At 35.3% G+C, this 17,289-nt stretch overlaps 1 protein-coding gene and 1 long non-coding RNA gene across 2 annotated transcripts in view; one reads left to right on the top strand and one right to left on the bottom strand.

The window, feature by feature from the left end:
• LOC134674757 (uncharacterized) overlaps nt 1-4,892 on the bottom strand; it is an 81,506-nt gene extending 76,614 nt beyond the window's left edge. Inside the window, exon 1 of the long non-coding RNA XR_010099661.1 lies at nt 4,807-4,892. This is a non-coding gene — a long non-coding RNA (uncharacterized LOC134674757). The remainder of the gene's footprint in view (nt 1-4,806) is intronic.
• The window catches only part of LOC134674755 (unconventional myosin-XVIIIa), a 323,832-nt gene that overhangs the window by 45,357 nt on the left and 261,186 nt on the right, over nt 1-17,289 (top strand). The gene's annotated exons all lie outside the window — the stretch shown is intronic.

The following is a 17,289-nucleotide window of genomic DNA, read 5'->3' as shown; positions in this document are numbered from 1 at the left end:
TCCACACCTGTCGATTGTTAGGTGAAATAGGCCCCTGATGATGATGTCTTCCTGAAACAACGACTGTAGATAATTAGTCAGAGAGTCAATTATTTTCAGTTTATCCTAGAACCCTCAAAACGGTTTAATCAATTATAATACCTACTAGCAACCCGTCCCAGCTACGTACGGGTTAACAAATTATACACAAACCTTCCTCAAGAATCACTCTATTGATACATGAAATCCGCATGAAAATCCGTACAGAAGTTTTTGAGTTTATCGCGAATATACAAACACACAGACGCGGCGGGGCGGGGGATTTTGTTTTATAAGATGTACGTAAGCAACTCTGAAAGTTCTTAGAAAAGGCTACTTAGAGATCATATAACAAAAAGAGGCATATTATTTATGAAAATATAACTCTTTATACTTTTTTGAGGTATATGCAATTTGGTCGTTATCTGTGTTTCAGGATTGATGGCAATTTGGAAATTGTACGTCGAGCGTTATTCCAATTTCGACCTAAGAATTTTTTCGTATTACTATTTATAACGATTTTCATTGTGGGCTCAGCCAACAACAGAGTTACAGTAGGCTTCAGTTATAGTTTCATATTGTAGCCTAGTTCTTGTACGTCTATTTATTTTTTAAATTACACATTTAATCGCTTTTGTAGTTATTCAACGGATGATCATAGAGAAGCATGTCATTCAAGAGTGACGTCAAAAGTTTACATAGCACAGTTGTGCGGTTAATAAAAAATACTGGCAAAAAATTGTATATCAGTAGTTTTTGATATCCCTCAGTATTCATATGACACTGTTAAAAAAATCTTGCTTAAATTATTTTGTGTCAAAAAAGCTTGAATCCCGATGGGTACCTCATGAATTTCATACAAAACCTCCGAGGCCCTAAAATCGCCATACAAAAAAGGCAGTGGGAGAATGAGCTGTGTGCGCTTCAGGGTAATCCTATCGTAATGAAAATTTGTACGCGTGGTCAGAAAGAGATAAAGCACGCATTAAAATAAAGAGTAACGTCCTAATTACTTCAGCTTTTTCTATTCTAAACAGTTTTCAGTTTGCCCCTCGTATTGATAAACTGGTCTAGCAAAGTCCACACCTATTTCATCGTATCATAAGTAAACTCAATAAGTTTTCCTCATGCATATGCAAAATATAACGGTTGATAACCACGTGTGTCTAACAAACGATTATTTATAGATTGGAAATTGGTTTATTGATATTTGCTTCGAACAATCGAGTCATGATAAGACCAGTTTACCAACAATATTAGCCCAATTTATTCATATCTCTTTTAAACAGTGTTGCCAACTCGGATTTGGAAAAAATGCTAGACTAATGTCTAGATTATGCCAAAATTATGCCAAAGATTTTTGAAACACCTATGCTAAAAAAATGCTAAAATATCACTTGAAATTAGACACTTAAACACATACATTTTTAAAATTTACCGCCTTTTTCTGCTGACAAGATCTGCTTGACCAACTTTATATAGTCCGTCGACGTCCATCCGTCCACAAAAGTCAAAATTCATATGAAAATATGAACCACATAAGGTGATGGCGCATATTGTTGCTGCGAAGTTGGTGCAAACTTGGCTTAGACTAAATTATGCTAAAAAATATGCCAGATGCTAAATGGAAAATTTTGGTGCCAAAGCAAGAGAAATTATGCCAGATCTGGCATCATTTATGCAAAGTTGGCAACACTGCTTTTAAATTCTATGGCATACAACTTTCTCTTAAACTGTCGCATTAGTGCATACGCTTGCATGGTTTTAAGTTTAAGATTCAATTAATCGACTGAGCAGTGTGAGATTTTAGGGTTCACTAGGGGTACACTTGAGAGTTTTGTAAGTTCCATGATTACTGTAATACTAAGATCTAGACACGCGGCAGCGTGTCAAGCCAAGTTCAAGCAAAGGAACTGGCTAGCCAGCGCCGAGTGTAATATTACACGAACCACTTGGTGCCACTTTTGACCCTTCTATAACTCAAAACATCTTTGACGTAAACACATAAAACTACGTGTGTTTAATTATATCCATAAGGATATCTAGAAGCCCAAATTTCATGAAGCTAGCTCAAACGGTTATAAGTGATGAAGGTCAAAAAGTCGTAAATTTTAAGACTGACTTATGACTTATAGTACCTAAACCTAACCTACTTCTAGATGACCTAGAAGGATGAAATTTCGAATCCAGCTTGGTCATTGTGTGTAACCGTAGGAAAAAATCTAAAAATATAATAAAGTTAAAAAATAGGGGGGGTCCCCATACAAAAAAACCACTTTTTATTGGGACTGACATATAAGTACCTAAACCTAACCTACTTCCAGATGACCTAGAAGGATGAAATTTGGAATCCAGCTCGGTTATTGTGTGTAACCGTAGGAAAAAATCTAAAAATAAAATAAAGTTTAAAAATAGGGGGGGTCCCCATACAAATAAACCATTTTTTATTGGGACTGACATATAAGTACCTAAACCTAACCTACTTCCAGATGACCTAGAAGGATGAAATTTGGAATCCAGCTCGGTTATTGTGTGTAAGCGTAGGAAAAAATCTAAAAATAAAATAAAGTTTAAAAATAGGGGGGTCCCCATACAAAAAAAACCATTTTTTATTGGGACTGACATATAAGTACCTAAACCTAACCTACTTCCAGATGACCTAGAAGGATGAAATTTGGAATCCAGCTCGGTTATTGTGTGTAAGCGTAGGAAAAAATCTAAAAATAAAAAAAAGTAAAAAAATAGGGGGGGGTCCCCATACAAAAAAATATTTTTTTATTGTAGCGTTGGAACCGTTACAAGCAGATATTTGAAACTACCCCAATATATGTATTATTATATTTGCTATATTAAAATAAAGTTTAGTCAAAAAATAAGTGGTGTCCCCATGCAAAAAACTTGTAATACGCTCTAAACAACCAGCCAACGGTGTGTCGTCGGCGGCGCGCGGCACCACATAATTATACAAAGAACAGAAGTAAAAACCATACAGCGGAAACACAAGAAAAAACATTAAATCTCAATACCTGCCTAGTTTTCTTTACAAAAAGTATTGATATCCCACCAAAAACATAAATGTAAAAAAGGAGAGCCAAGTTCAATACAAAAATTATGCTTGGCTGTGGGGCTCGCCGCAAAAAGAATGGAGATCTAAATGAGTGCCACTGCCAAGTTCTATGCAAAATCCAAATATGTATTTATAGGAACAAAATAACATTATAAACAAGTATTAAACTCTATTTCTTTGCTTTATTGGATACCTATAACAATTGCTGTTATTTAAAAAAATGTGAGATCTTAAAGTAGGTTAGATTTGGCTTGGCCAGGTTTTATCAGAATTACAATATAAATAAAATGATTGATATAATGAAAACTGGCCAAGTCAAATCTAACCTACTTTAAGATCTCACATTTTTTTAAATAACAGCAATTGTTATAGGTATCCAATAAAGCAAAGAAATAGAGTTTAATACTTGTTTATAATGTTATTTTGTTCCTATAAATACATATTTGGATTTTGCATAGAACTTGGCAGTGGCACTCATTTAGATCTCCATTCTTTTTGCGGCGAGCCCCACAGCCAAGCATAATTTTTGTATTGAACTTGGCTCTCCTTTTTTACATTTATGTTTTTGGTGGGATTTGAAATTACTATAAATATTATCGTGTGATCAGTGATCACCGGAATTCGCGTAACATATCACGCAATACTGAATATTAGTAATATTAGAGTATCACAGCCACAGCAATCCAAACGATTTGAGATCTAGCGTTAATATTGAGGAATGCAGTTCCTATAAATATTAGTTTTAAGATCAAACAGGCGAAGGATGGGCATGACATTGACAGTTAAGGAGTTACAGAGCTCGAAAAATATAATGCGTATCTCAATGTCCATATTGGTGGATAACTACTAATAAATAAGGTTTCGTTAACCCTTTTAGGGTTCCGTATCCTAAGGGTAAAAACGGTACCCTATTTCTAAGAGTCCACTGTCCGTCTGTCTGTTCTGTCACCAGGCTGTATCTCATGAATCGTGATAGCTAGACAGTTGAAATTTTCAGAGATGATGTATTTCTGTTGCCGCTATAACAACAAATACTAAAAAGTACGGAACCCTCGGTGGGCGAGTCAGACTCCCACTTGTCCGGTTTTTCATTTACCCACCCCTAATAAAATCACATTGCACAACGTCCTCTAGGTACTATCATTCACTGTCATATTTTGTCAATAAAATATCATCAAGGTTTTATTGACTATTAGTATTATGACCGCTTGCGACACGCGATACAATCACTTATTTATTTGCATTCACCTGACTTGTGAGATAAATCAATGATGTTGGCGTTTTAGAGAGAAATGGTGTAAGCGGCATTGATTGCTACTGTTACCTTGCTTTATGTTTGAGGAAGATCGATCTATCAGGAATTTTGATATTCAACATTTTTCATCCCGTATCCCGTCTGGCCTGCCTCACAATTTTATATCGGTAAAAGGCCAATGTTAGAGAATCTTTATAATAAGTATAATAACATTAATAACTACTGATTTAAACCCTAATAATGTTGGTATTATGTTTAGCGAAAATTAAAGGTTTTGGAGAAAAGAGAAACGTCTTTACCTATTGATCGATTAAATTGGTCAGTAAAGTGTGGCATGATATGGGTAAGTGTGGCAGGATGCCACATTGGGCCTGTTCACACATTCATTAGTGTTTTTTGCGTGTTCATGATATGCCACTGGGCAAGTAGCAAATAGCAATGTATGAAATGAACTCGCTATGGGCACACAGAACGGATATGATGGTGGTTCTTGTCTACGTGACAGCGTGATAAAACGGTGTCCGTCACTTTCTATTCCACGGTGTTAAAAAGTGATAGTTATTTTATCACGTGGATAAAGTTTGATAAAGCCATCCATAATACTCTGGCTGATCGTGATCAATGTATAAACAGGCCCCAATGTGAAGACCAGCCACGCTTGACCTAACATCAATCAAGAAATATATTTTTGTGGTTCATATTTTATTAATATTTATATACCTCATGTCGTATGTGACGTTGTTATTTCTAAGGCTTGGCTTGAATATAAAACACGGTCAGCCTAGTTTACTCAGCGGATCGTCTTTGATTGTAAACTCCTTGCGGAACGGATTGTTCGCGGTTCTGCAATGCTATGTTGATCTTATTTAACTGTTAGATTACAAAATTGACATCAGCATCGATCCAAGATCCTAAGATTAATCCGTGACGAGTAAACTTTCAAAGGTCAAGAATTTAATGTACCTATTAAAGTCAGCAATGTAAGTTTCGTCATTTACTAGTTGCAAGAACCCAGCGTCTGCCCGCGACTTCGCCTGTGCAGAGTAATGATTTCCGTAACACAACCTAAACCTTCCTCAAGAGTCACTCTAGATAGGTGAAAACCGCATGAAAATCCGTTCAGTAAGTTTTTAGTTTTTTCACAAGCATAAGTACATAGACACAAACGGACAGACGCGGCGGGGGACTTTGTTTTATAAGGTGAAGTGACGATAAGGACGGGCATGTGAATCTGGAGATGGTTATATTTTTTTATCGTAGGTATATGAATCTTACCTAGTACTTAATTAGTATTGATAAATAGTAATCTAAATGTAAATGTATAGGTATGTAATGTATTACTGTATGTCAGGGGTCACCAAATGGCGGACCGCGGTCCGGATCCAGACCGCCGACCTATATAATTTTAATACTTATTTAATAAACTTAAGTAGAAACGGACCGCGATGGTCACATTATTTAAAAAAATCGGACCCCTGAAGAAACTAATTGGTGACCTCTGCTGTCATGTCATCCGCTTATAAGGTTGAAGGGTTCTAACGTAAGATGTTCCATCTGTCGCAATAGGCCATGCTGCGCTCCAAGCGTGCCATCGCATTACCCAACATTAACAATAATGTCAGGCATTCAGCAGCCTCCCGAGGCAAGTAGTACTAGTAGTAGTAGTAGGCAAGTACCTACGCTATGACGGCCTAGATTCCGGGGAATAGGTCAGATCCTCGGTGAATTCTACACTCTGTGCAGATGATCAAGCATGATTGTCAAGCACACATGGGCTTAAAGTGAAATAGATATCGAGTCGAACAGAACTAACTCTGCACAGAAATTTCAGACGTAAGAGGGGAACGTATTACGTAGGTACGTAATATGCGTGACTAGGGATTGCAATCCGGTCCGGCGGATACGGTAATCCGGCCGGATCCGGCACTTTTTAGAAGCTACCGGAGCCGGTTAAAATCACCGGATCCGGGAAAATAGAAAAAAGACCGCACGCAGCACCCACTGCGCGTTTTAGGTGAGATAAAGGCGACGGATAGAAGAAAGAAGTTAAACAGAATAAAGAACGAATGAAAAATCTAAATTTAGTAAAATACGATGATATTTAATATGACGATGATTGAGAACAGAAGAGGATTTCCTTTTATTTCGTGTTGGTGGCACGAATCGGCACGATACGATGGTTACTTAAATAATTAGAAGTAAAAATTAAAGGATGGAGATGTCATGGAAGGCATTTGGAACGACCGGTCTTTCCTAGTGGGTAGTGACCTTTCATTGACCCTGCCCATGAAGCCGATGGTCCTGGGTTTGAATACCGGTAAGGGCATTTATTTGTGTTATGAACACAGATATTTGTTCCTGAGTTATGGGTGTTTTCTATGTATATTTATAAGCATGTATTTATCAATATACTACGTAGGATATATCGTCGCCTAGTAGTACTACCTAAAGCTAGCTAGTACCCATATTGTAATATGGGTACTAGCTTTACTTGGTTTGGGGCAACGAGTAGGTCGATCTGTATAAGATTGTCCCTAAATATTTATTCATGAATTATTTATTTATTTGTGATTTAGGCTATAAAACTATTTTCACGGATAAAAAATGAAAGCAAGATAATGTTGGAGCGCATTTCATACAATTTTGGTTAAAAGTAAAATAGCTTGTTACTAGAATGGATGTCAGCGTTACAAATAATTCCATCAAAGAACAGTTACGAAAACTTGTCCTTTCAAGGAGTTCCATTTCCCATCCCATAATTATCCCATTAACAGGCTTTGGAATCTAATCAAATTTATAATTTTATTGTAAACGTAAGCAGAATGTGTATGATTGAATATAATAAAATTAATAAATGACTTAGATTTCAAATATTTATTTTTATTTTGAGATTGACTATGTGACACTTTTTAATACATAGTTTTATTTTGTTGTTAAAAAGTTATTTCTTATTAACTTCAAATTGTTGTTTTATGAATAAATTTGTAAAAATACCCTTTATTTCTCATATAACGCATAAAACTTGAAATATATGTCTTTTAATTAATTTTAATATCCTTATACCTAACCGGATCCGGTCCGGCCGGATCCGGCCGGATTGAGGCCAAAATCCGGCCGGATTGAAAATCAATCCGGTTTGCAATCCCTATGCGTGACTGATTGACCAGCCTGCTTGAAGGACGATTGCTGCAATTTCAAAGCAAGCGTCAATATTTTGGTCTCACTGGTCTCAGTCGATTTAAATCATCACAGAGATCAACCGATCGTCCAATCGATTGAAGTCAGTTTTTTTATCAAGCGCAATCAATTAAGTAAAGTAAAGTAATAGCGTTTGAAATAGTTTTATGTAAACTATAGTTAGTAAACAATCAATCGGGATTTTCAAACCTATGTATGTGCTGGCTAGTCTAGCACGTTGAATCTCTCGTTCCTATCTCCAATTCTCCATGTACTTAGTTAAGGCAGGCTTGGCTCACTCCGCGATTTCGTCGCATCGCAACAATTAAGTACATCCGTCCCACACCAATTCTGGTGGCTAGCCTGGCGCTGTCGCCACCTAGCGGTCGATCACGCGAACAGACGCGATTTGTTCGAGAGCGAGTCTTCTGTACCTAGTACTATTATTTATTTTGTGGCTATGTAGGTATAAGACGGAAGTTTTGTGCCAGTAATCCATTCGTTTGTCCCTAAAGGAAGGGAATTTAAAAACAGTAAAAGGACTACATACGAAAGAAAATATGATTAGAATGTATGTGTGCATTCTCTTTCTGTGACATTATTAAAAAGAATAGTAGTTTGTGTTACAAGGGTTCATCAAAATTATATATTTCCGTCAAGGGCGTACATCAATGTACGCCCTTGACGGAAATCCTGAGCGTAATGAGAGATTCAAGTGTTAACGCCCAAGACGAAATAATTTTGATACCGTGTGACACATACTGCTTTTCACATCAACTATGAGAAAAATAAAAAAAATCTTAGTGTTGACACAATCTGATGCTTAAACAGATTATTTAAGCTAAAAAAATAATGTGCAAAAAGTGTAAAAATAGTGTGCTAGAACATCCCTCCTAGCAGGGAGAAAACGTGCCACTTTGATCCCTCCTAGCAGGGAAGAAAAAGCTCTTTTCCGAATAGGTGGTATGAACAACTTATTTTACAGCATAATGGAACGAAACGAAAGATTAATTTTAACTAACAGAAACTATGCGCAGCTACACGGATCATAAAACCTTGTTTTCCTATAAATATTTGTAAAGCTAGTAATCATTATCCTTCTTGAAGAAGCACGACATCCGACAATAAATACTACTGCTAAAACTGATGTATTTTGCTGACCATTATTAAACCTTATCTCTTCGCAATAAGATTCACAAATGTTTAAACAGTGATCATATACACCACATAATTACAGTCCATCGAGAAAAGCACGCCATCCTATTATGCCATTACCATCTATCAACATAATAGTATCTATTGATTGATGCCTAATATTATGACAGGCTCAAGTACGCGCAGTGATAGTGGTGAAATCTTATCTTTTATCGGAGATTGGCTATTTAGTACGTTAGTACACTGAGTCATGTTGAGTTACGCCTTTATTTGGTTTAGGCGCGGTCATATTAAATATACTTTGCTATTTGTACTAGACAAGCTACTTTAACTGTCTTATAGGCAATTAGGCAGGCTATAGATATTTAAAAAAAAAAATTGATTCATATTTTCTTACGAATACGAGATTGGGTCCCAGAATGTTCATAAGTAGGTTTTGCTTAGCAAAGATATGCGGATAACGATCATGATTTCATAAGTCATAACATAGAAAAGTACGGTCGAATTAATAACTTCCTCCTTTTTTTTGAAGTCGATGAGCCTTGGTCTTTTTATTATGACAAGCTACATAATTAGACCAGCGGTGGAACAAAAATGGGTTTTGATAACATTAAAGTTTTTTCTTTTTTGATATGTTATTGTAAGCATGTTAAATAACGTTCATGTAAAAAGTTAGAAAATTTTAGGTGGAGCGTTCGGCCATATTTAAATATTTCAATTTTTGCTAAATAACTATGTAAATATAAAATTAAAGTTACAAAAAACTTTAACATATTCAATAACACTTTAATTTATTCACAATATTCGGTTTTTAGAAATCTGGAACAGCTGCTTTCTGGTGAACGTAAAATCACGAATTATTATGTAAATACAGAATTAGAGTAGCTGATATTGCAAAATTACGATATTACCTATCAACTTAGTATACATGTAAAAAGTTAGAAATGTAGACAATGTGCTTGTCTAGATATTGATTTCTGGTTAAGCAGTATAGCCAATATTGAATTAAAGTCTGTAGAGTTAATATTACACGGTCATAATAAAGATCTTACTTCTCACACAAAAGATTAGAAATATAAAATCACGGCGACACTAAATACTGATACGTAAGTATGCATTCCGAGCTTATATTTCAAACGCGCGGCGTTTTCGCGCGCCGCGCTGTGCGCCGGGGCAGGAGGCAGCGATCGACGGTCGCGGACTAGCGGTTAGCGCGGTGACCTTAAAATACGCAAAGCGTTTATAAAATTATTATCAATGGTAAATAGTTATTTTACACAGTACACTAATGGAAACTTACCTTCCCTTATTTATTTCTATATGTACTAGGGATTGCCCGCGGTTTCGTTTACGTAGAATTCGTTATCGTGTTAAGTATAGAAATAATAGATACATTTGAAAATTATTTTAGGTGCATTGTCATACAGATAACTACCCTTGTTAAAGTATTCTTCAAATTCAATACACAGGTGTCATTTCAATATAATTTTGCGTAATTTGGCGCTTTTAGGTTATAAATGACTAGCGACATATATTTTTTAAGAGCGATCATCTCCGATAATATTTACTTTATCATAAAATCAATTTCAAAGTAACGTTATTCAATATTTATCATTTTAAAGTCAATATTACCAACCAACTGATCCAATTTACCTACGGAAACAACTCAAAATTTGCATCAAATTAAATGCCACTTTTCTTATCCGTTTCGAAAAATCAAGAGGGCCTTTACGAGCTGATGTGATGAAAATTTTATTTAACCTTCGTCCCTCGAAACCTTCACTACGCTCAAGGTTCAATTTTACGAACCACTCGCTACGCTCGTGCTTCAATTTTAGAATGTTTGAATTTGTGAATGTACTTCCTGCCTCGCACAGCCAAACTGTGGAATGAACTGTCCGATACGACCTTCAAACCTTAAAAGACCCCCATCTTAAAGGTCGGCAACGCGCTTGCAACCCTTCTGGTGTTGCGGGTGTCCATGGGCGGCGGTAATCGCTAACCACCAGGTGATCCGTCTGCTCGTTTGCCTCCTATTTAATAAAAAAAATGTTTCGCTTGTTTACCCAAACAAGCGAAACATTTTTTTTTTTCAATATTAGCACGAGCGGTTAATCAACAACTTTTCCCCTTGTAAAACAAATAAGGTAGGTGAAGTGCAGGCATATCAGTCCCGGCGGGTAACAAGGCCCAGCATTCAAAAATAACAGTTGCTCCCTATTATTCCCAATTATTCTGAATTTGTACTTGTTGCTAAGAAGGCCCACTGTCAGTGCAGGTAAAAAGGTCCAGTCCCGGGCCTTATTGAACATATGAGATGAAATATTAGATTAAAATATTTTAAGATAATTTTGAATATTTTTAATCTCTTATTAATAAGGTCGATTTGAAGAAACTTCTATAAAATTATGACTTATAAATAACACTTGCACTGCGTGGGCTGTCAAAATTGCTGCAGACTTTTCTTGGTCTAACTCTAATAATTTATCACTTGCTTTATTGACCTAAAGACGTTTATAGAATCAAAAAGTCTAATAACATTGCGGCACTTATACTTTTTAAAGGCAGTAACTATTTACAAGTGACTTTTTTTGTTAATACATAGGTAGGTATTTACGATAGAAGTGCGAAAAATAGATATTTTGCAACGAGTGACAAATTTTAACACACGGCCAAAGGGAGTGTTTTAATGTGCTTATTATAGCACCGGTGTCGTAATGTAGCACCAGATGTACTGTCAAAATTATGTTAATATAATACTTATTTGTTACGAATAAATATTTATACTGTAAAAAATTATCCCACCAAACACATTTTCATGTAAATTGTTGCTAAGACGAAACCATAAGACTCGCACTGTCAAAAAGTTGTCAGATGTCTTGTCGAGCCAAGCTTCAAACTCTACAAGCCCTAACTTCACTAACTCTACACCTTAGTCAAAATATGTGGCTTGGCTGTTTCGCTACCGCCACATGGGCATAAGGTGAAAAATTTATTAAATTCATTATTTTTAGGGTTCCGTACCTCAAAAGGAAAAATACTGAACCCTTATAGGATCACTCGTGTGTCTGGCTGTCTGTCTGTCACAGCCTATTTGCTCCGTAACTACTGCACCAATAAGTTGAAATTTGGTATACACATGTAAGTCTATAACCCAAGAACATACATGTAAAGTAAATAATAGAAATTCAAGTGTGACGTTCCACGGGAAAAGGTACCTTATGAGGGTTTCTAGTTTCGGAGTTATGAAATGTTTTGTAAAGAGGTGAAAAAATGCTCAATTTTTTTTTATTGTGTGATCTCAAACCTTAATGCGTAACGTTTGTTTACCTGTTTTTATTTTTGTTATAAGTTAGTTATAAGCCTAGTAACGTCGTCTCAGAGTTTAGTAAAAAGGTACCTTATGGAAAAAAGGTTGAAAATTTCCAAAAAAACTAGTCAATACGGGAAAAGAAGTTTGGTAGAGAGCTGTTTTAGCATTCTGCAAAACTAATTTGATAATTTCAGTTCTGGTTGGGGCGCCTAGCAAATATTATAACCGTACATCGACCGACATTATAAATCCAAGTAGCCTGCTATTATACTAAAGTTACTCTCGTCAAGTCTTTCTTAACTAGAATAATCTTCATTTGGTTTGGTCGCATGCAATAAATCAGCCATTGGTTTGCTGAAAAATGCCAATACCCGACGCATTACCTTATGGAATATCTAAGGTCATTGAACCTCAATGCCGCTTGTCTTCAATGGCAACCAAAATATATTATTGATAAGAAATAGACGATTTATAATATCTTTACCCCAAAATATTATTAGTTTATCCTAACTGTTCCATCATCATCATGCCTCATCATGTAACTTAACCACAAGGTACCTTTTCATTACATACAAATTATTGGTCTTTTTTAAGATTATTATGACGAAGAACCAATTAAATTTGTGGCAGTTTAATGTAAATTAATATTTTCTATTCATAAAAGATAAAAGCTTCAATGTGATTGATGTTTTGTAGTGATGTATTATTAGATTTATTTCCATAAGGTACCTTTTCGTAAATGTATGGAGCAAATACTTTTATTGTTATGTAAGTTTAAAGTGGCATAAGGGGTTAAATATAGTATTTAGTTGGGGTTTTAGGATTTATTTCATTTGAATGACAGAATTTCTTTCATATTATGTGCTCAGAAAAATTGATTGTGTGTTACATTAAAAGTAAAAATATTCAATTATCTGATTTTATATGAAAAAGTCAGAAAATACATTTTCACCTCTAAATCGGTATTGTTTTTTGCTTAAACTGTCTCTCAGTGTCGTTTTCTAATAGATAAAATTTAAATCTAGAGAGCTCATTGCAATAAATCGTGAAAATGAAATAAAACTTTATTTTCAAGAGACTGGTTAGTATACACATAAATCAGTCGATATCAAAGGTTTCTATTTGCATTACAGATCAAGTCGCAACATTTTTTAAATCTCAGATATATAAGGTATTATTATTTGTAGTCAACTATGTAACTTACTTCAGGAACATAGTTTTTTAGGCGGCTAAACTTAAAACTTCTGTATCGTAAAGTTGCTCATTTCACAACATTATTTTCAAAAAATCATATCTCTTCTTTTGTATTATCGATAGCTTATTTATTGTAGATTACTGGGGTATGCATAACTCCATACCCGCCATAAGGTACCTTTGACCGTGGGACGTCACAAATAAAGGGGTCACTTTTGAGATGAATGATAAATAGAAGAAAAAAACACTATATCTTGTTATTTATCAAATTAAGGGGCTCATTGTGAGAACCTCAGATATATTTTTTCATAATTTTAAAATAAATAGTTTAGAAGTTATTTAAGAAAATACGCAAAAAATTACCATTCCCCCCCCCCCCCCTTATCTCCGAAACTACTGGGTCTAAAATTATGAAAAAATACACATATTAGCTCTTTTCCTATAGATGCCAGAAAAACCTATTAGAAATGTGCAGTCAAGCGTGAGTCGGACTTAAGTACCTAGTTTTCCGATCCCTACGGGTTTTTTAAAGACATTTTACTCACTTTTCTCTAAAAAAAATATATATTGTTAAAATTGTGTAATGTACGGAACCCTTGGAACGCGAGTCCGATTCGCATTTGGGCGGTTTTTGTATTATACTTACAGTAGTTCTTGTAGAAATGAAACGGCCAAGCCACATACTTTTGGTGTAGGGCTAGTAAAGTTAGAGGGCTTGTAGAGTTAGAAGCTTGGCAAGAGATCTGATAACTTTTTGACAGTGCGAGCCTTATGGTTTCGTTTGGGCAACATTTTACATCAAAATGTTTTTGGTGGGATTTCACTTCTTTTTGTAAGTTGCTTATGACAATCTTCCATGCCCTAATTTAAAGGGTTGGGGGTGATTTACTATTAAAAATCCTGAAATAAGTATCTGGGGGCATCTGTTACACAATGTACTTCTTACTGATTCCCCATATAAACCCTTCACCCCGTAAGGGTAAACTTTGGAGTTAAAATCTGCCTTCACCCCGTAAGGGTAAACTTTGAGGTTGAAATCTATTCTATATCCTTCCCCATAACAATACCTATCTACATACCAAATTTCAACTAAATCGGTTCAGCGATTATTGATTCCCCATTCAAAATTAAACCCCATCTTCATCCCCTTAGGGATAATTTTTTTTTGAATTTATATGTTGTTTGTGTACTAAAACTATCTTACATACCAAATTTCAGCTTCTTAGAGGACTTCAGGAAGTACCCGGTATTGATGATCATCAAGTGAGTGAGTCAGTGACGAAATCGAAGTTTTTAGATATGAATAAAATCTAAAGTATAAGAGCTATGCAATTGATATGCTTAATAAGTCCGAGAACTTTGTTTATCTGGTATAATCCAACCCCAAGTTATGAGGGTTCCAAAAAACGACGAAGCGCTTCGAGAAAAGGTAGATAGTGCCCTTGCGCTTTGCTCGTCTTGGCAGGGGCACTGCCGTGCCCCCAGATGTTAAAAGATGATACTACTATAACTAATAAAGATTTATGTTTAGTTACCTACTATTTTCGCGTAAACTAGACAATTTTTATATCTTTAGTTATTAAGGCCCAAAATAATTATTTTCACTTATTATAAATAAATCCTCCTGTTATGAAGTATCAAATATTGTTATTTGTATATGTATAACTCTTAAGTTAAAAACAATAAAATCTGTTATTACCTACTGTCAAAATGATTATTTTTTGCGGGATTAAGTAATACACTGCTAGTGTTCAATAAGGCCCATAATAGGACTTTTAAGGTATATTTTCCAAGAGTATCGTAATATTTTTATAACTATTTTGGTATAATGAAGAAACTTAAATAAATGAGAAACCTATTTGAGTGAGTTTTTCATACTTCATATCCTGTTTATTAAAAAAAACCATTTTAATTTAAGGTGGGCTGTATATAGGCATATACGGCCCACACGGAATATACAATAAGGTAAGTGGCCTCACTTACCTTATTGTATATTCAGGATGTATACCGTGTAATATTGAGCAGTTGGTTTATAATATACATATTATGATATTGACCTTGAATAGGACAGGACATGACAATAGGAACCAGAAATAGGTATAGTTGGTCAAACCATTTGTCAGTAAATAAAAACAAAAAACGATATTCATCCTTTTCTTTTGGGTGCTAGTACTAGTGTAAGTCAAAGATAGTATGATGATTCTCTCTGTCTATGTTTGAAATGAGACGTTCTTTTTACAAACTATGTATAGTAAAAAATAGTTGTGAATATCTTGTACATTTTTATTACAATATTAGTCAAGATAATGAAATATAGCTGGTCAAGCAAATCTTGTCACTAAAAAAAGGCGCGAAACACAAATTTTCTATGGGACGATATCCCTTCGCGCCTACATTTTTCAAATTTGCCGCCTCTTTCTACTGCCAAGATCTGATTGACCAGCTGTAGGTATTTTTACGTAATAAGATATTTTAATTTCACGTAATGTCCGCATCTAATTTATACATGTGCACGGTAAACAAACAAATGAATGATAAGAAAAGACAGACAGTGTTACTGAGCGGGAGGTGGGGCGAGGGGCGAAGTATAGGTAGGCTATGATAGGCTCTCGAGCGCCGCGCCGGCGACTGACGGACCAGCGCGGCGTATGTATGAATTTCGCGCCTTTTTAACTAGATTTTACTATTACAATGCAAGCTACACGCAGAAATTTCTTACTTTCCATAATATGGCTGCGTATATTATTTTATAGTAATAGACTTATTTTTACAGACTCTAATTCAATATTAGATCTTATAGGACAAAAAACGCATATTAATTCTAGAGCATATATCTTATTCTTCTAGCTTTTTAGCTTGCCTATTAACTTAAAAAATGAGATATGTTGTTGTGGATTTATTAAACTTTAATTCAATATCGACAAAATAATAAGCTAATTGTAGTTTGATAAAGAAGCACGTTAAAAAAATTTCTAATAATTTTACATTATAAAGCGTCATACATATTATAAACAATGGAACTTAAACATTGCACTTTAATTCAATATTAAAAAATCATTACTAAAAATATATAAATACCTAATTTATATCTAACGCTCGTTCTAACTTTTCATCATATATTGCAAATATGCTTAAAAATATGTCCCATATCAGATAAGTATCACTTTTTCAACTTTAGAATTATCAAAACTTATAGTGCAAAAATCCGGTCCCACTATTGAGCTAAATATGCTACTAAATGTTCTAATAATTCTACTGTAAAGTTCTATTTGAATTATTTTGATAACAGTTTTCACCGTTTGCATTTCGGGGAAACACTTAAGATAACATCAGCTTCATAATTCAGTTCAGATGTTTATCTTAAATAGTGAATGGAGTGAGTAGCGTAGATATAGCCTTATCAAAATTAATGAATGTATTACTTCCGACGTTTGGCGTCACGATGTAGCGTTTTCACCGGATATAGGTAGTAAAGAAGTATATTATCTGCGAGTATTTGTATGATTGTTATTTCTTACAACGTGTCATAGACAATCGGCGGCCGATCGTAAGATTAGGTAGATCGTAATGTTCCTGTGTAATGTTTTGACGATATTAGTCACATTAAACCAATATACAGGTAGGATAGGTTCGTTAGGTTGCTTCATATGCCCGAAGGGCAAATTGCCCAGAAATAGGAGCCCCGCGTAGCGGGGCTCCGTCGACTCAGGGAACGAGTCAAAGATTGTCACGTTTCACGATATGCGATCGGCCGCCGACATTGCGGTCAGTTCGTCAAAGTTCCACATACAAAACAATTGCGCATAGGGTAACGGTCGCTCTGTAACAGAGACGATGGGAGAGTTCGTTCCGTCACGGTCGCCGCTCGCGGAACCGGTGTACCATCACACAGATCACGAGGACCTTATCAGAACTGAATAAGGGCTGTAATTCTTTGGTAATCTCTGGTAGAGTTTTGTACACTGGTTTGAAATAGGCCGATAGAAATGCCATCCGATCTTGCGCCTGATCACATCAGAACATCACAAGTATCACAACGCTCAGACTGACCATTAGCGGATGTAAACCAGTATCTCTGATCTCCTATGGATTTAAATAATTGTAACAAAT

This window comes from Cydia fagiglandana, chromosome 20 (assembly GCF_963556715.1).
Source record: "Cydia fagiglandana chromosome 20, ilCydFagi1.1, whole genome shotgun sequence".
In the NCBI taxonomy this organism is placed as follows: Eukaryota; Metazoa; Arthropoda; class Insecta; order Lepidoptera; family Tortricidae; genus Cydia; species Cydia fagiglandana.
The sequence above is the reverse complement of the archived record's forward strand: the minus strand, read 5'-3'. Positions and strand labels throughout refer to the sequence as shown.